The sequence below is a fragment of the Rana temporaria genome, chromosome 11 (genome assembly GCF_905171775.1).
Source record: "Rana temporaria chromosome 11, aRanTem1.1, whole genome shotgun sequence".
NCBI classification, from domain to species: Eukaryota; Metazoa; Chordata; class Amphibia; order Anura; family Ranidae; genus Rana; species Rana temporaria.
This window is the reverse complement of record NC_053499.1, coordinates 99,931,629-99,951,210: the sequence shown is the minus strand read 5'-3', so window position 1 is coordinate 99,951,210 and position 19,582 is coordinate 99,931,629. Positions and strand designations below refer to the sequence as shown.

The window sequence follows — 19,582 nt, the reverse complement described above, 5'->3', positions numbered from 1 at the left end:
GTTTGGAAATATTTGCCCGCTGGAAAAAGGCCCGCCGGATTGGGAACAGCAGGCTCAGGAGCACGGTGGGGTAGGAGTGCCTGCATTGCGTGCAGTTGTTTCGGGTGCTGATTCCCTCTGGAACGGTGGACTGGAACCGCTGAAGCTGGGAACGTGGGTCAGCGACCCTAACGGAAGGTGAAGGTTCACGGCAACAAGTTGGAGAGGTAAGGTGGTTAATGGACAGCAAACGGAAGCAGAGTCAGACAAGCCGGGTCACAACGGGTAATTCAGATAATCAGGTACTGAAGGCAGGAGAGTAATCGTGGTACAGGCAGGAGGGTCTGGCAGCGGTGGATCAATCGGAGAGGTAAGTCAATAGTAGCCGAGGTCAGGGATCGGAGAGGTACGGATGGTCAAACAAGCCGGGTCAGAAGGTTTAAACAGATAATCAGGTTTTCAGATGTGGATCGGTACTCAGAAGCTGCAGATCAGACAGCAATGTGCTGGAAGGGCAAGTGAACTTTTAAAGGCGTTTTGGCGCCACGACGGATTAACGTGCACGCGCGCGCTCCCGCCACGTTGGCGCATGCGTGCACAATAGACGCGCGATGGCGCGCCGTTGTTTTACCCCTGGCGGGATTGTAAGGTAGGTCCCTGACATGCCAGTCGGGCCACTTTGTCAGGGTGAGCAAGAAAAAATGCATGTACCAATCTTCTAGCATGGATATTACCTTCGGGTTCCCAGGAATTGTCTTCTGGCCCGTATCCTTTCCACTTGATCAGGAATTGGTTTTGCCCTTGCCGTTTTCTACAATCCAGAATGGCTTCCACCACGAATTCCTTGCAGTCGTCGACATGAACCGGTTCAGGAGGTCTGGTTCCCCTATTAGGAAAGGGATCAGGAACTGCAGGCTTTAGTAAAGAGACATGGAACACAGGATGCACTTTAAGAGAGTCAGGTAAGTATAGTTCGTATGAAACTGCATTGATCTTTCTCTTGACCGGAAAAGGTCCCATAAATTTAGGCCTCCATTTTTTGGACGGACAAGCTAACCTGAGATTTTTCGTAGAAAGCCATACCTGGTCTCCTGGTTTCAGGTCCAGTTCTCCTCTCCTTTTCCTGTCAAAAAACCTCTTACTGTCAGCTTGGGCCTTGGTCATAGCTTCCCCTAGCAATTGGTTGTTGCGGTTGAGGAACTCCACTGTATCCTGTACTGCCGGAACTGAAGACTCTGAAAGAAAATCTGGTAAGAAGGTTAAGTTGAAACCATAATTGGCAAAAAAAGGAGATTGTCCAGTAGCAGAGTGACTGGCGTTGTTATACGCAAATTCTGCTAGAGGTAGCAGAGAGACCCAGTCATCTTGGGAAAAGGTTGTAAAACACCTGATGTACTGTTCTAAGGTCTGATTAGTTCTTTCAGTTTGCCCATTGGTTTGGGGATGATAAGCTGAGGACAGAGCAAGTTCAATCTGTAATGTTTCGCAGAGGGCTCTCCAGAATCGAGAGGTAAATTGAACTCCCCTGTCTGACACGATGTTGGAGGGCACTCCATGTAGCCTGACGACCTCTTTAATGAAGACACGGGCAGTCTCAGTGGCAGAAGGCGTGTTCTTTAAGGGAAGGAAATGGGCCATTTTGGTCAAGTGGTCCACAATCACAAAAATTACTGTACAGTCCTCAGAGCAAGGAAGCTCTACAATAAAGTCCATGGCGACCATTTTCCATGGTCTATCGGGCACAGGTAATGGTTTCAGTAGCCCCCAGGCTTGGTTTCGAGGGGGTTTTATTCTGGTTGCAGATAGGGCATGAGTTAATATAAGATCTGCAAAAATCCTCCAGGCCAGGCCACCAGAAGGTGCGGCGCACCAACTCCAGAGTCTTACGAACCCCAAAATGTCCTGCCAGCGGATGATCATGGAGGTGTTTCAGAACCTCTATTCGGATGTCTTCTGGCACAAAAATCTGGCTTACTCTCCAAAATAACCCATCCCTGGACTCTAGGGAAATATTGGAAGGCTTGGAAGACGCCTCCCTGATCAGGGAAAGTAGGTTGGTACATAGAAGTAGGAAGTTGCCTCCCGGTAAAATGGTGTCAGGGGTAGATGTATCTTTTGGGTTGTCATACATTGGGGACAGAGCATCCGGCTTGACATTTTTTGATCCTGGACAGTAGGTGATATGAAAACAAAAACGGGAGAAGAGGGCCCAGCGAGCCTGTCGAGGTTTTAATCGCTTTGCTGATCATAAATATTCCAAGTTCTTGTGATCCATATAAATTAACACGGGGTGTGCAGCGCCCTCCAATAAATACCTCCACTCTTCTAAAGCGGTCTTGATGGCCAACAACTCGCGGTCGCCTACGTCATAATTTCTCTCCGCAGGCGAGAGTTTCCGGGAGAAGAATCCCACTGGGTGCATTGTCTTTGTCTCCCAGGCGTTGGGAGATAACAGCCCCCACTGCGACTTCAGAAGCATCCACCTCAAGGAGGAAAGGTAGTGCCGGGTTGGGGTAACTGAGAATCGGGGCAGACGTGAAGAGTCCCTTCAGGGTGTCGAAGGCTTTCTGAGCCTCAGGGTTCCAGCGGAAACGGAAATTTTGTCTGGTGAGTTGCGTAATGGGTGCAACGATTGTAGAGAATCCTTTAATGAATCTCCTATAGAAATTTTCAAATCCTATAAAACGCTGAACCCCCTTCTTATCCAGGGGTACTGGCCAGTCCAGAATAGCAGAGACTTTTTTCGGATCCATCTCGATTCCCGTCGGGGAGATCACCAGGCCCAGGAACTGAATGGTTTGCTGCTCGAATTCGCATTTCTCTGCCTTTGCGTATAAGCCATGCAAGCGGAGACGGTTCAGAACTTTGCGAACATGCTTTTGATGTTTGTCTAATGAGCCGGAGAAGACCAGGATATCATCCAAGTAGACGATGACGAAGATGTCTAAAAAGTCTCTAAACACGTCATTGACAAAATGCTGAAAGGTAGTGGGAGCGTTGCACAACCCGAAAGGCATGACTAAATACTCGTAGTGACCATACCGGGTACGAAAGGCAGTTTTCCACTCATCGCCGTCTCTGATGCGGATTAAATTATAAGCCCCCCTCAGGTCCAGCTTAGTAAAAATAGTGGCGGATCTCAATTTTTGGAAAAGTTCGGGTATCAGGGGCAATGGGTAACGGTTTTTAACTGTGATGTTGTTAAGTTCCCGGTAGTCGATACATAGGCGAAAAGGTCTGATCTTTTTTGGCGACAAAAAATATTCCGGCACCTGCTGGTGAGGTGGACGGGCGAATAAACCCCTTGCTTAGGTTCTCATCAATGTAAACCTTCAAAGTATCTTGTTCCTTCTCAGAGTGGGAAGATGCGCCCAAAAGGAATCTCACCCCCAGGAAGAAGTTCGATCGGGCAGTCATAAGGGCGGTGAGGTGGAAGGGAGTCGGCCCCCTTTTTACTGAACACATCGAGAAACTCGTGATAGGGTTCTGGAACAGACTGGAGCAAACTGGGATCGGTGTTCAAGCATAGCAGAGTGGGGGATGAACTGGGAAGTCCGGGTAGGCAGTGTTCCTAGCAGTAGCGGGAAGGAAACAGTATATTTCCAGAGGTCCAATTGATCTGGGGGTTATGTACCCAGAGCCAGGGTATGCCTAGAATTACTGGAAATAGGGGGGAGGAAATTACATCCAGAATTAATAGTTCCCTATGGTTAGCAGAAGTAGAGGCAGGCAGAGGAAGGGTCTCCTGGGTCACTTGGCCTGACTTAATGTGCGAGCCGTCTGCCAGGAAGACGGAGAGTCTGAAGTCCTTCTCTCGTAGAGGTCAGCGAAGGTGGCATCGATAAAACAACTGCAGGCACCAGAATCAATAATGGCGTTGACCGGGACTGTCCCTTCTCGGAGCTGAAATGACAGAGAGAGAGCAAGGTGGGTTGTATTGGCTGAGAGAGCGGAAACATTAACAGGAACTGAGGAATGGCACTTCCGCATCTTGATGGGGCAGTTGCGTACGTAATGGCCGGTCTCACCGCAATAGAGGCACAGATTTAGTTGGCGGTGGCGTGCCCGTTCTTCAGGAGGCAAGGTGGGTCGCATGACACCGAGTTGCATGGGCTTGGAAGTGTCTGGAGGAGAACTGGCAGGACTTGGACAGACGGTTGATAACGGGAGACAGGCATAGGCGCCTTAGTAGTGATCCATACCGGGCGACTTTGTTGAGCGGATCGCTCCACCCGTCGTTCCCGTAGTCGTCGGTCAATCTGTATGACCTTGGCGATCAGATCTTCTAAAGTGTCGGGAACCCCAATGCAGGCCAGCTCGTCTTTCAGGGCCTCTGAAAGACCTAGACGGAACTGATGTCGCAGAGCTGCGCTGTTCCACTGGGTGTCCGCACTTCAGCGGCGGAAGTCCGTAACATAGTCCTCGACCGCTCTGTGGCCTTGCTGGAGTGCGAGCAGGGCAGCTTTGGCAGTGGCAGTCCTCTGGGGATCATCGTAGAGTTGTGCCATAGTCTGGAAAAAGGCAAGTAAAGTCTCTGTACTGGCGCCATTTTCCTCCAACACTTCGGTGCGCCCAGGTTTGGGGTTCCCCTTGAAGAATGGAGACTACAAACCCCACTTTTGTGGCCTCTAAGGAGAAAGTACGAGGGTTGCAGGGCAAAATACAATTGGCAGGCATTACGGAAGTCCCAGAACTTGGTTTGATCCCCAGTGAACCGCTCTGGCATGGGGACCCTGGGTTCTGGTGGAAGCTGCGGCAGATGAAGAAGGTGAAGAAGGTCTGGCGGCAGGTGCAGAAGCTGCGTCTCCGTATAAATTCTGAACTTGACCCTCCAGTCACATGTAGCCGTCCTGTAGATTTTTCACTGCCTGGGTGAGGGATGCTAGATGTTTACAGATCTCCTCTATGGCTGGGGCCACTCCTGCAGGCTCTGTCATGGCTGTCTGATACTGTTATGTACCACGTACCTGGTAGCCAGAGCCTGGTTTGCAGGAAGAGGCCTCTCTTACGGCCCCGGCTCGTGAGCCACCGGATTGGGAACAGCAGGCTCAGGAGCACGGCGGGGTGGGAGTGCCGGCGTTGCGTGCAGTTGTTGCGGGTGCTGATTCCCTCTGGAACGGTGGACTGAAACCGCTGAAGCTGGGAACGTGGGTCAGCGACCCTAACGGAAGGTGAAGGTTCACTGCAACAAGCTGGAGAGGTAAGCTGGTTAATGGACAGCAAACAGAAGCAGAGTCAGACAAGCCGGGTCACAACGGGTAATTCAGATAATCAGGTACTGAAGGCAGGAGAGTAATCGTGGTACAGGCAGGAGGGTCTGGCAGCGGTGGATCAATCAGAGAGGTAAGTCAATGGTAGCCGAGGTCAGGGATCGGAGAGGTACGGATGGTCAAACAAGCCGGGTCAGAAGGTTTAAACAGATAATCAGGTTTTCAGATGTGGATCGGTACTCAGAAGCTGCAGATCAGACTGCAATGTGCTGGAAGGACAAGTGACCTTTTAAAGGCGTTTTGGCACCACGGTGGATTAACGTGCACGCACACGCGCTCCCGCCGTGCGCACGCCGTTGTCTTACCCCAATGGTGGACTGGCGGGATTGTAAGGTAGGTCCCTGACACCCAGCCTCGGTCTGCTGTCTCTGAAGCTGTGTCAAGATGGCCTCCATTTGCTGCTGGTGTCTCTGTTCCAAGCCTGCAATGCTCTCTCGGTGAGCTGCAAGGCTCTCTTAGTGAGCCTGTTGTTGAGCTGCGTGAGCCTGTTATTGAGCTGCCATGCTCAATAACAGGTGAGCCTGTTGTTGAGCTGCAAGGCTCCGCTGCAAACCTGCATTGGTTTGCTGTTGATTTGCATTTTCTAAAGCCATCTGTTTCAGTATCTCCTCCATTCTGGGTTTACTTTAACTGCCCGTGTAAGGGGTTTGCTCGGTAGCGGGGTGTGTGAACCCCCTGGATGGGTTCACTGCACACTGATTTATACAGAGAAACAGCCAAAGACGGTTGAAAACAAAGATTTTGGTTTATTCTTCCATCTTGCTGGAAACAAGTGCAAACATCCAAACAGCATAAACAAAATCAAACACAAAATAAACCCTGGCCACTTGGGGCGTCTACCTTCACCAAACTCTGGCCACTTGGGGCGTCTACCTTCACCACACAGGAACCTATCTATGGAGTCTGGCACAGCCTAGTGCTGGGCAGACACTGCTGGTCATACAGCAGAAAAACAAATAGTCTTTTTGATTTTTATCACACAGAAAAATCAACAGCACCTCACCTCTTCAGAAGTATTTCTGTTCACTGCTCTCCTTCACTCAAAAAGCCTCAGGATGCAGCATTCAGTAGTAATCCTCTGGATTACTTATAGAGGCCTTAATTGCCTCATTCTGAACAGCTGAAGTTTTCCAATGCCCTTAAACCTTTCTGGCTACTTCTGCAGCCGACACCCGATAATAATTGGTGTATTGTCTAAACAAGGCAGAAATGTATCTCCCGTCTGTGACAACACCCACAGATTTACCTGACTTCCTGTCACAGTATCTATATTTAAAAAACAACCCTATGTTCAGAAGGCGAAAGGACATGAAAGAGAATATACAAGGACAGATCGACAAATGGAAAAATGTTTTTTTGGAAAAAACTGTATGGAGAGGAGGGGAAGGTCCCATGAGGCAGCGCAGGCGTGAGGTACATGTGATCTTTAGTCATAATAGTGGACGACATCCCAATCAAAGTTCAACCCCCTCGGTATACGAGTATCCAAGGAAAGTATCCAATAGACCTCGCGCCTGCACAGACTCCCGAAGCTATCCCCTCCTCTTGTAGGAACAATCATTTTTTCCATGCCTTGGATAGGCTGGATGTATCCTTTAAATGTACAGCGTTCCAATGATGTGCTACATTGGTTTTGTGATTCTTTTCTATATCATATAGGTGATCGTATAGTCTGTCCCTGAGTCTTCTTATAGTACGCCCACATATTGTATTTTGCATGAATCACAATTGATCACAATTGCTGTATTTCAAAACTTTTGTCATTGGCTTGCGAATGTACATGTGGCCCCACTTTAATATAGCGACAGTAGTTGCATCCATTTGTTCCACATTTGAAGGTACCCTTAATGTGTAACCAATTGGTTTTGGTTAGTTTGGTGTGAAATAGACTCGGAGAAAGGGTGCCTCCCAATGTTGGTGCTCTGTGGGACACTGTTTTTATGCCCTTGGATAATATTTCTAGGTAGGCTGTGTCGTTGTACAAGATAGGGAGATATTTTGTAACAATATTCCTGATTTTATCAAATTCTAAACTATATGGTGTTGAGAAAATTGGTAGCAATACAAGCATGATGATGGGTTACCCCCTTTTCATCTTTATGTACTTTGTATTTTTATTGTTTATTGCTCTATTCGTTATTATAAATGTCTCATGTAAAATGTTTTTCTACAAGCAGCGCGTCTTTGGAGTTCAACCGCCCCGATTGGCTGATCGAGCCGTATGCCTGGCCTCCCCCTTCGACCATTGGCGCATGGAGTGTCGTCCCCAGTAGAGAGCACCAATCGGAGCTCTCTATTTGCGGCCTATGACCTGGCGTCCTGCCATTGGGTCTCAGGCCGCACGCCCACACACGCACGTGTGTGGGATAGTGGGACGCTGGACGGCGTCGGCGTCGCGATTCAATGACATCAGACGCAGTCCAGGGATGCTTACAAAAACGGCTGCCACAGCCGTCTTTGTGAGATAGCACGGATGCTCTCCCTGGGGACACACGCCGACTTCATACGACTACGGTAAGCGGGAACGGTGCTTAATCACACAGTCCTTATCCCTTCTCCCTGATGCTTGCTATGGATGTTACCTTTATACTAAGCTACCTTTTCCTCTGATCCCTCTCAGCTGGATTTAGTGCTCAGCACTACCCATAGCTTGTAGTCATTGACGTACCATCTATATGGCTGAAACCTCCTGTGCCCCAGTAAACTTATGTACCTTTGTTACAGTGATGGTAAGGACCCCTTGGGGTCTCTTTAATTTTGTTTAGTGATCTTGGTGGTTGGTTCCCCTCATTCCCAATCCTCTGCTTTCCTAGCTACTTCCCTTCCCTTCCTGGTTTTTCATTTTTATCCCCACCATTTTTTCTCCCGGTCGTCTCCCCCCTCTTATCCTCTTGTCTTCTCACCCCTTTGTCCTTGTTCTCCCCTAGACTCTCCTTTCCCCCCCCTCCCTACCCTACATCACACTCTTCCCCTCACCCTTTCTTCCCCCCCCTCCTTTTTCACCTCCCACCCCCCTCCCTCCCCCCTTATTCACCAACCCCTCCCCTATCCTTTCCCCCCCTTATCCTCTTCCTCAACTCAATTTCCCCCTTACATTCTGTTCACCTAAACCCTCTCCGTTTTTTGTTTTTCGTTTTTTGTTTTTTATTTTCGCTACCCCTGCTAACCTTGCCCCAAACCCAAACTAACCCCCCCCCATTATCCTTCCCTTCCCCTCCCCCCTTTTCCCCCCTTCCCCCCCCACTTCTTCCCCCCCCTTGCTTCCCCCCCCTTCCCCATATCAAACCCAACTCCCCCCTTCCCCCACCTTTCCTTCTCCTTCACTTGTTTTTTCTCCCATCCCCATAAACAAACTAAACCCCCCACTTTTCCATCACCGTTCATTATCACCTCCCTACAGTCCTACATTCCCCTGGTTTTCCCCACACCCCCCCCTCTTTCTTTCCCCCCCCCTCCCCCCCTTTTTCTCTCAACCCCCCCCCTCTTCCCGTCACTTATGCATACTTTCCCCTATCCACCCACTGGTGACCCACTTCACAAAAGTTAATATCCTTTTTAAGTATGCTTTATTGATCATACCCTTCACCACATTAGAGCCCGTCCTAACAAAAAATCCCCCTCCATGCGCCAAAGAAGGCTTAAACCAGGCTCTGCACTTGATCACATGACCGATCCGGGTGAGTTATTTCTCCATCATACAGCATGCTGTTAAGATCTCTACATAATGTATACATTTATTGTATCCTATGCTTGTCTATTTATATGTTTTATGCATATGCATAAAAATGCCTGACCGTACTGCTCTATCTTTTTTTTTTTTTTTTTAAGTGTATTTTGTGCGTGTACTCGAGAGAGGAGCCGGACTGCAGGAGTTGGGAGTAGGCAGGCCTCCCCCAGAGGCAATCTGCCACCTTTCTCCATGCCCCGGGTGGCAATGGTGGGTGTGTGAGGGGGTCCTCCCACACAGCCCACCCTACCTGCTCCGCTTTGAAGCCCAATGGGGCAGAGGGACTCCCTATAAGGGAGTGAGAGGTTCTAGCCCGCTCAACCAGCCCCGTTAGTCCTTCGCCTCTCTTTTTTAGAGACCGTGTGGTCAAAGTGCGTGCATGTTAACCCAATTTCGAGTGCGTGTAAGTGTGGTGGTTTTGTGGGAGGGGGGGTGGGCGTACTAAGCGCAAGCTCCGAACCTCTAGCTGCAGAGGTGAATGGCTTGTCAGCGCAGTGCCAATCGCGTTGAGCCACCGCAGCTCCCCCGTACTGCTCTATCTAATAGAGAGATGAGTTCTTTCTTAAAGGGAATAGTGGGATCTGATCTCAATTGCTGATATGTTTTGGTGTCCGCTAATTGGCGAAGTGCCTCATGTTTATATGTGGTGGAATCCATAACAACAACTGTACCCCCCTTGTCTGCGTTTCTGATCGTGATACTGTCATCTGACTCTAAAGTTTTCATGGCGTGTTTCTCAACGGTAGACAAATTGCCAGAAGGACCTCCCTGACAGTTACGGGCTAGGCGGGTGAGATCCCTCTCCAGTCCAAATCCTTGCCTCTGGATCCTAATGGGTAAAAATCTGATCGCAATTTAAAGGGGGGGGGTTAAAAAATGCTTCTTAAGTGTGAGCGGCTGTCCAAACATTTATTTTTACAATTGCTTCGTGCATTTCCAGCACCTGGGTTTCTCTGTGAGGATACGGATTTATTCACATACCTAATTGGAACGGTGACTATCATCTCTCTATTTCGTTTTGGACATTGCATCCTTTGTTTACCAGCTCACCAGGTAATCTGGACTCCATTTCTTTCCATATTTAGTCTTTTTCAAGACTTATTTACCTTCTTTATTCAGAGAAAAAGCCTTTTTCATGGATACTATCACACCCGCCATTGTAGCAGCAGAAGGGGGATTTAGCAGGACCCTCAAAACACCATCCGAGAATCCGCTTAGGTTGGGATCACAGATACACACAGTGAAATCCAGCAACGATCACGACATCTTGCTTCTCCAAATGTTCAGGAGATTAGAACATCTAATGGCGAAAGAGATTAGACTATACTGGGACACCCACTTCTTAACGGAATACATCTCTTTAACACATATCCCCCGAGGTCTACGCATTAAGAAGTTTCCTACTTCAGAACTATTTAATGAGGACTTGAAAAAACAATGGACAGACACCCTCAGCACCTGTTCGCTTAAACTTATGGAAATCTTGACTACATCAAACCAGAAACAGGTGGATAAATTACAAGTTGAAATGGCATCCATCCAGACAGATCTGACACTGCTACAGACCCATCCCGATTTTCTTGAACTGGATGGTAAGCTTAACAAAAAGTTGGATAAGCTGGAAAAATTTGTATTGATACCAAGAAGGGAAAAATGACACGGGATTGTATAGACTATGCAAACAGTGGCCCAGATTCAGGTAGCAATTGCGCCTGTGTAACCATAGTTACGCAGCGCAATTGCTGACTTGCGCCGGCGTAACGAGTTCTCCTGATTCAGAGAACTCGTTACGCCGACTGCAGCCTAAATTCTGCGTGGCATAAGGCTCTTATGCCACGCAGATTTTAGGCTGCATTCTTGCGTTGACCGCTAGGGGGCGCTCCCATTGTGGTCAGCGTATAGTATGCAAATTGCATACTTACGCCGATTCACAATGTTGCGCGCCCCCTGCGTACGCAAGTTACGTAGGTTGCGTACAGCGTCTTTAGCGTAAGGCTGCCCATGCTAAAAGCAGGGGCAGCCAATGCTAAAGGATACCCGGCGTTCCCGCGTCGCGACGTTCGAATTTTACGTCATTTGCGTAAGTGAATCGTGAATGGCGCTGGACGCCATTCACGTTCACTTTGAAGCAAATGACGTCCTTGCGACGTCATTTGCCGCAATGCATGTCGGGAAAGTTTCCCGACGGAGCATGCGCTGTACGCTCGGCGCAGGAGCGCGCCTAATTTAAATGATTCCCGCCCCCGGCGGGATCATTTACATTGTGCGCGCTTACGCCGGGCAATTTTGCCGGCGCGCCCTCGCAATTTACGGAGCTACTGCTCCGTTAATCGAGGGCGGCGCAAATTATTTGCGGGGGCGTAGGGCAAAATCTTTGCCCTGTGCCTCCGCAAATAATGCGCAAATCGTACCTGAATCCGGGCCACTGTATATACCTGAAAAAAGCCGCAATACCAGTCCAATAGACCCTGCAAACAAAAAGGGAAAAGTGTCAGCTTTTCCGATTCTGAAAATTATGTGGCCAATGATACCATGGCCACCACGGGATCTGAATCATCACCGGACCCGCTACATCTCCGAGGACCATCTATCAATGAGGGGAACACGAAATAACAGACACCCTCATGTAGTCGACAAAGGAGTCAGGAAGAAAACCGACACATCCAGACAAGAAGAGGGGGGAAAAAACACAAAATCCAAAGAAAACCCCATACATCCTGTGAGGAGAACAAAATAAAGATCTCTAACGTCTTTAAATATTTCCAGCAGACTCTTTTATTTTTAAAGTGTATTTTTGTACGTGTACTCGAGAGAGGAGCCGGACTGCAGGAGTTGGGAGTAGGCAGGCCTCCCCCAGAGGCAATCTGCCACCTTTCTCCATGCCCCGGGTGGCAATGGCGGGTGTGTGAGGGGGTCCTGCTCTGCTTTGAAAGCCCAACGGGGCAGAGGGAGTGAGAGGATCTAGCCCGCTAACCAGCCCCGTTAGTCCTTTGCCTCTCTTTTTTAGAGACCGCGTGGTCAAAGTGCGTGCATGTAACCCATTTCGAGTGTGTGTAGCGTGTGGTTTTTGTGGGAGGGGGGCGGGTGTACTAAGCGCAGGCTTGCCTCGCATAGCACACCACCGGGAGCCGGGCTGAGACACCAAACTCAATTCACATGTAGCCGAGACCGGGATCTGAACTCCTGGCTGGCAGAGGTGAATCGTATGGATTTCATGGGATGATAGCTATAGGTGGGTCAGTTGTTATGTAACTAGTTTATATTCCAGCATTCCATATCATTTAGGCATCTTAGCTGTGGCCAGTTTTTTGAAAAAGTTCAGGTAGTTTTTCCTTGGTTTTACAGGAATTATTTTACAAGTATTGGAGTATCTTTAATACACAATTTCTTCATGTTCAACGGGGTCTACTATCTCCAGAGATGCGGGCCTCGATGGGAGCCAAGTTTTCCCCCTCCCTGGACAATCTCTACATGGGATGGTGGGAGAGGTCCAGCATCTTTGGACATAGTAGCCCCCGCCGTGCAGACATTTTATTTTTCTGTCGCTACATCGATGATCTCTTGTTTGTTGACAAGTCAGTCTGTTTTAGACAATTGGCTTTTTTTCTTAAATGATAATGACCGTAATTTAAATTTACCGGCAACCTGCAGATCACCACCATTGATTTCCTGGACGGTTAAACTCACTGGAATCAATGGACAGGTGTCCACAGGTCTTCATCGGAAAAAAGTACAGCAGGAACGTTCTTCCTTAGGGCTGATTTAGCACATCGGAATCACACCATCAGGGGCATACCCTTTGGCCAATTATATGGCTCAAACGCCTTTGCAGTGTCCCGGAAGAATTTGCTGAAGAAGCCAAAAAGATGACACTTAGATTTCAAGATAGCGGTTACCCAAGGAGTATCACAAATATAGAGCCCTTTCCAAATTAACACACCATTCCCAGATCCTCGTTGTTACAGGATAAGAAACAAGGAGATATTACATGTGACCAACTAGATGTATCTTTTAGTACTGTACCAATTTTCTCAACAGCATATAGTTTAGAATTTGATAAAATCAGGAATATTGTTACAAATATCTCCCTATCTTGTACAACGACACAGCCTACCTAGAAATATTATCCAAGGCATAAAAACAGTGTCCCGCAGGGCACCAACATTGGGAGTCGCCCTTTCTCCGAGTCTATTTCAGACCAAACTAACCAAAACCAATTGGTTACACTTTATGGGTACCTTCAAATGTGGGACAAATGGATGTAACTACTGTCGCTATATTAAAGTGGGGCCACTTGTACATTCGCAAGCCAATGACAAAAGTTTTGAAATACAGCAATTCATTAATTGCACACATAAATACGTTGGCCCAGATTCATATAGGAGATACGACGGCGTATCTCCTGATAACGCCGTCGTATCTCTGAGGTCCGTCTGTCGTATCTATGCGCCTGATTCATAGAATCAGGTTCCGCATAGATCTCCCTAAGATCCGACAGGTGTAAGTGACTTACACCGTCGGATCTTAGGCTGCAATCTCCCGCTGGCCGCTAGGTGGCGCTTCCATTTGTATACGCAACGAAATGCAAATGAGGAGATCCGCCGATTCAGAAATGAACGCCCCCCCGTGGTTTTTTTTTTTTCCATCGCTTGCGTTCGGCTTTTTCCGGCGTACAGTTACCCCTGCTATGTGAGGGGGTATCCTATGTAAGTATGGCCGTCGTTCCCCCGCAGCAGAGTTTTGAATTTTTACGTCGTTTGCGTAAGTCGATTCAGAATACGGCCGGACGCAATTTACGCTCACGCCGAAACCAATGACGTCCTAGCGACGTCATTTGGAGCAATGCACGCTGGGAAAAAATCGCGGACGGCGCATGCGCTGATTTAAATTGTAGCCGCCCCTTGCCGCGGAATTTTAATTTCGCCGGGGATTTACGATTCGCCGCCGCAAGTTTTGAGGTAACTGCTTTCTGAATTGGGTACTTGCGCCGCGGATCGCAAATCAGATAGGTTACGCAGATCTAAAGATCCGCTAACCTATCTGAATCTACCCCGTTGTATATGTGATCAATTGTGATTCATGCAAAATACAATGGGCCAGATTCAGATAGATTAGCGGATCTTTAGATCCGCATAATCTATCTGATTTACGATCCGCCGCCGCAAGTTTTTGAGGCTAGTGCTGTATTCAGAAAGCACTAACCTCAAAACTTGTGGCGGCGTATCGTAAATCCCCCGGCAGGATTCAAATTCCGTGGCTAGGGGGAGTGTACTATTTAAATCAGGCGCGTCCCCGCGCCGATCCAACAACACATGCGCCGTTCGCCAAATTTTCCCAGCATGCATTGCTCCAAATGACGTCGCAAGGACGTCATTGCTTTTGTCGTGTACGTAAATTTCGTCCATCCGTATTCCAGAAACGACTTACGCAAACAACGTAAAAATTTCAAAACTCCGGCGCGGGAAACGACGGCCATACTTAACATTGGCTGCGCCTCATAGACCCAGGGGTAACTATACGCTGGAAAAAGCCGAACGCAAACGCCGTAAAAAAAAAGAAGCGGCCGGGCAGCGGGCAGGCGTTCGTTTCTGAATCGGCGTAACTCCTCATTTGCATATTCGTCGCGTACCTGAAACGCCACCTAGCGGCCGGCCTGGAATTGCAGCCTAAGATCCGACGGTGTAACACACTTACACCTGTCGGATCTTAGGGATATCTATGCGTAATATCCATGAATCAGGCGCATAGATACGACGCCGCACACTCAGAGATACGACGGTGTATCTCCTGATACGCCGTCGTATCTGTCGTATCTCTTTGAGAATCTGGCCCAATATGTGGGTCGTACTATAAGAAGACTCAGGGACAGACTATACGATCACCTATATGATATAGAAAAGAATCACAAAACCAATGTAGCACATCATTGGAATGCTGTACATTTTTAAAGGATACATCCAGCCTATCCATCCAAGGCATGTAAAAAATTATTGTTCCTACAAGAGGAGGGGATGGGTTCAGGAGTCTGTGCAGGCGCGAGGTCTATTGGATATTCTGCTTGGATACTCATATACCGAGAGGGGGTTGAACTTTGATTGGGATGTCAAAATTATTATGACTAAAGGATCACATGTACCTCGCGCCTGCGCTGCCTCATGGGACCTTCCCCTCCTCTCCATACAGTTTTTCTGTTTTTCCAAAAAATCTTTTTTCCATTTGTTGATCTGTCCTTGTATATTATCTACATACAGAGATTATTATATTGGTAACATCTTACTCCTTTGTACCTATTTTAATTTCATGTATGAATTTTATGCATGAATTATATACCAGTGTTTATGACTAAAAACAATTATATTTTAGAAATTATGTCCATACCACACATAATATAATATAATGCATTGCATATAGCAAACATACACAGGGAAAACATAGCCATCTAATCAATTTCCAGCCAATCTCTCACACAATACATCATGAATTTGTTCATTTCTCATGTAAACATATATCTTTTTATAAGTTTAGTTCAGAAATTGACATGCCTATTGTATCTATAGAGGCTTTTGATGACACTTATATATAAACTATAGCGGCACCGTCGCCAATTGCCACACACAGATATATAAATTTCCTCACATTTTCACCATCACCATTTATATTTATATTTAAATTTTTATACATGTCTTTTTGGATAATAAAACACATATATAGATTTCTCACAAGTATCACCTCTCCAAGTATTAGTGTGTCTATATTGTCCCTATGGGACAGACCTCCATTTTTATATATATATATACTTTACTTTTTTTTGTATAAATTTACAATCACATATATTTGGATTTAATTTAATTTCATTCAACCGAATTTAATTTAATTTTATTACACTGTGTTACCATAATATCAACACAGTTCATTTATTTTAATTTCACCACTTTATTTTCACATTCTATTAATTTCCCATGCACACATTAAAAGGATTTTCCTTTCTTTTCACATCTAGTTCACAGTACTTTGTTTCAAAGGGTTAAGCTGGTGTAGTATGGTTTCCAAGTGTGTCCACACCCATAAGTGTTATCCAATTAACAGATACACGTAATGGATTCTCATTCAATTGGGAAGTCTGTATTATAGGTTGATGTTGATCACATGGTGTTTTGTTTGATACTATATATTTTTTGTGCATTTTCTTACATGCTAGCTATGAGTAAGCACTGATTGATAGTGCGAAACGTCAGCTGTATGCCCCTGTCTTTGCTGTGATGTGTGGTGTTTGAATACTTTTACAAATAAAAGGCAACCGAGAAGGTTTTTCCAGAGTGCGGCTGTCCAAACATTTCTTTCTACAAGTGCTTTGTGCATTGCCAGCACCTGGGTTTCTCTGAGAGGATACAGATTTATCCACATACCTAATCATCTCTCTATTACGTTTGTGAATCGACGTATCTCCCTCATTTCCATATTTCAATAGGAAATCAATGGGAGCGCCACCTATGTCCAGCATAAATATGCGCCCACAATACGCCGGCGTAGGTAAGTTAGGTCGGTCGGATGAACGCCTATTTTCAGGCGTATCTTGGTTTCAGAGTCCGGCGCATAGATACGACGCGGCGTATCTTGAGATACGTCGGCGTAAGTGCTTTGTGAATCCGGGCCATTGTGTACTACTAAAAAAAATGCTGTTCATTGCATTGAGGTAATGAATTTAATGTACCGGTACTACAAAAAATATATATATTTGCCGTGCGCTGCTAAAATGTTCGGGTTTGGCTTGAAGAAAAGGTGGCAACCCTAAATGCACTGCATAATCTTTCATCCATGACCAGCAGACCCAAATATCCCAGCTGCCTCACTATAAAGGTGTGGGCATATAACCCAGCCCCTGAATCACCAAGCCATAGTGTTTGTGTATTGCAGCTGTTGTAGTGGGAGATAATAATCTGCATAGAGTGAGTTTTGTGACATCTGTTTTTAAACTGTACTATAGTTATATAAATTACTGTCAATGACTACAATGTCTGGTGTGCCCCTTCCCCCTCTGTGTTCACAGTTCTCAATATAACCCCTGCAGGCCATTTAATGACTGCACAATTCTGTAAGTGTTCCTTTCATCCTCTTTCCATACACCTTTTAAGGTTAAAAAAAGAAAAAAAAAGTTTCCCTTTTTCTTTGTTTCTAATTTTTCCTTTCATGATTTCTGCCCAGGTTCAGCCTCTCTTGGGTTTGAGGACCCCACTTTGGGGCTGTAAATCTCCAAATGCAGAGGGTTCCCTTGGTGTGGGGACATTATGATACAGTATAAATTACTGTAACTTTGGCCATCCCTTTTTATGCTGGGCATTACCTACGGTTATGACAGTATTGATAACAAAAAAGAGGATTATTGCGCACACCCAACTTATAATGCAAATTTCAGCAGCGTCTCAAATGTGCCATACAGCACAGAACAAACATAATATACAAAAGAGTCGCGCTATATAAAAGTGATGACAAAAACACCAATTAAGTGAAATACAAATTAAATGAGTGACTTATAGAATATCATAAATGTCTCCACGGTAATATAAACGCAAATGGAGTATGAACCAGCCAAAAGGTTTAAAGAGTCCAAAGAAGTGGTGATGAAAAGGGACTTGTTCCCGTGAACAAGTCCCTTTTTGTGACGAAACGTCGGGAGGAGACGCCTTGACCGTCACCGCGTTACCACGTGTGAGGATCCGGATATTCCGGACGCACGCCCACACACAGACCGGCCGGCTGTGTTTTTTACCTGTTCGATTTTTATGTATGCTTGAAGCTTGCTTATTAAGTCCTAAATGTAAGTAAGCAATTGGCTACTTTACTTTCCTATTAAAGTCCGCGCAGTATTACACTATGTATGTTTCCTGGTATCTCTTTACACATGTTTGGAGCTGTTGGCTGGCTGACTTTTGAATGGGAAACCTATACTTGAGACATCTTTTCTGGAGGATTGACCATTGTAGCTGCTGCTGTGGATCTGTTGCCCTTTCTGCAGGTTTTTCATTTTGTTGCGGTAAGAGTCAGTATTTTCTGGGGTGGAGGTCTCCTGTTAGTCTGGATCACAGCGTGGTTAATATTCACTGACCTTTTGGACTATCTCATCACCACTTCTTTGGACTCTTTAAACCTTTTGGCTGGTTCATACTCCATTTGCGTTTATATTACCGTGGAGACATTTATGATATTCTATAAGTCACTCATTTAATTTGTATTTCACTTAATTGGTGTTTTTGTCATCACTTTTATATAGCGCGACTCTTTTGTATATTATGACAGTATTGATGACTGTCATTAGGCATTGTGGCATTTTGACGACCAGTGCAGGGTTCCTTCTGGGTCAGGGCCGGCCCTATGATGGGACCGGGTGGTACCATGGTACCAGGCGGCACTATTAGGGGGCGGCAAACCGATGCCCCTCAGGCAGCTCATTCCGCCGCTCCGCTGTCTGTGACTGTGAGGAGCCCAGCACCGCTGCCTTTGAAGACACTCGCAGCCCGGGGAGAGCAGTCAGGCGCCACTGCCGTTGGTGGTGGGTGGCAGGCAGGCAGAATACTTGCCAGGGGGGAGGGGGTGGAGTTAGTCAGCAAGCGAGGTGCCGCTGACTGTGAGGAACCCGGCATTGCCATTAGTGGTGGGTGGCAGGCGGCCAGAACACTCACAGGAGGGGGGGTTAGTCAGCAAGTGAGGCGCCCCTGCCTGTGTAACACTGCCGTTTGTGATGATGGGCTGGCAGACAGAACACTCGCAGCCCGGTGGGGGGGGGTGTGGTTGAGAGCAGTGTCAGTGAGTGAGTTGGCAGGGGAGCAGAGTGATGATGATGATGAAACACAGCAAGTGACAATCCGCAACGTGTGGCAAGTGACAATCCGCAGCGTGTGGCAAGTGACAATCCGCAACGTGTGGCAAGTGACAATCCGCAACGTGTGGCAAGTGACAATCCGCAACGTGTGGCAAGTGACAATCCGCAACGTGTGGCAAGTGACAATCCGCAACGTGTGGCAAGTGACAATCCGCAACGTGTGGCAAGTGACAATCCGCAAGGTGTGGCAAGTGACAATCCGCAAGGTGTGGCAAGTGACAATCCGCAAGGTGTGGCAAGTGGCAATCTGCAACGTGTGGCAAGTGACAATCTGCAACGTGTGGCAAGTGACAATCTGCAACGTGTGGCAAGTGACAATCCGCAAGGTGTGGCAAGTGACAATCCGCAAGGTGTGGCAAGTGACAATCCGCAAGGTGTGGCAAGTGACAATCTGCAACGTGTGGCAAGTGACAATCTGCAACGTGTGGCAAGTGACAATCCGTAACGTGTGGCAAGTGAAAATCCGCAATGTGTGGCATGTGATGTGGCAAGTGACAACCCGCAGATGTGATGTATGTGACCATCCGCAACGTGTGGCAAGTGACAATACCCTTATTTTCTCATTAGCGCAGTATTCCCCTTACCACTTGTATAATAAAATTCACAACTCTCATCTATAAACTAATGTTTATAGATGTGCAATCAGAGATTCTGCTGTCTACATTCTACCCAACACGTTTCAGGTCAATAACCATTCCTTTGGGGGTATTTTAGAGGAGATCCATCTGT

General features: G+C 47.0%; 1 protein-coding gene across 11 annotated transcripts in view; it reads left to right on the top strand.

Annotated features, from left to right (window-relative positions):
- Window positions 1–19,582, top strand: part of NRXN2 (neurexin 2) — a 2,907,124-nt gene that overhangs the window by 394,989 nt on the left and 2,492,553 nt on the right. The window lies entirely within an intron of this gene.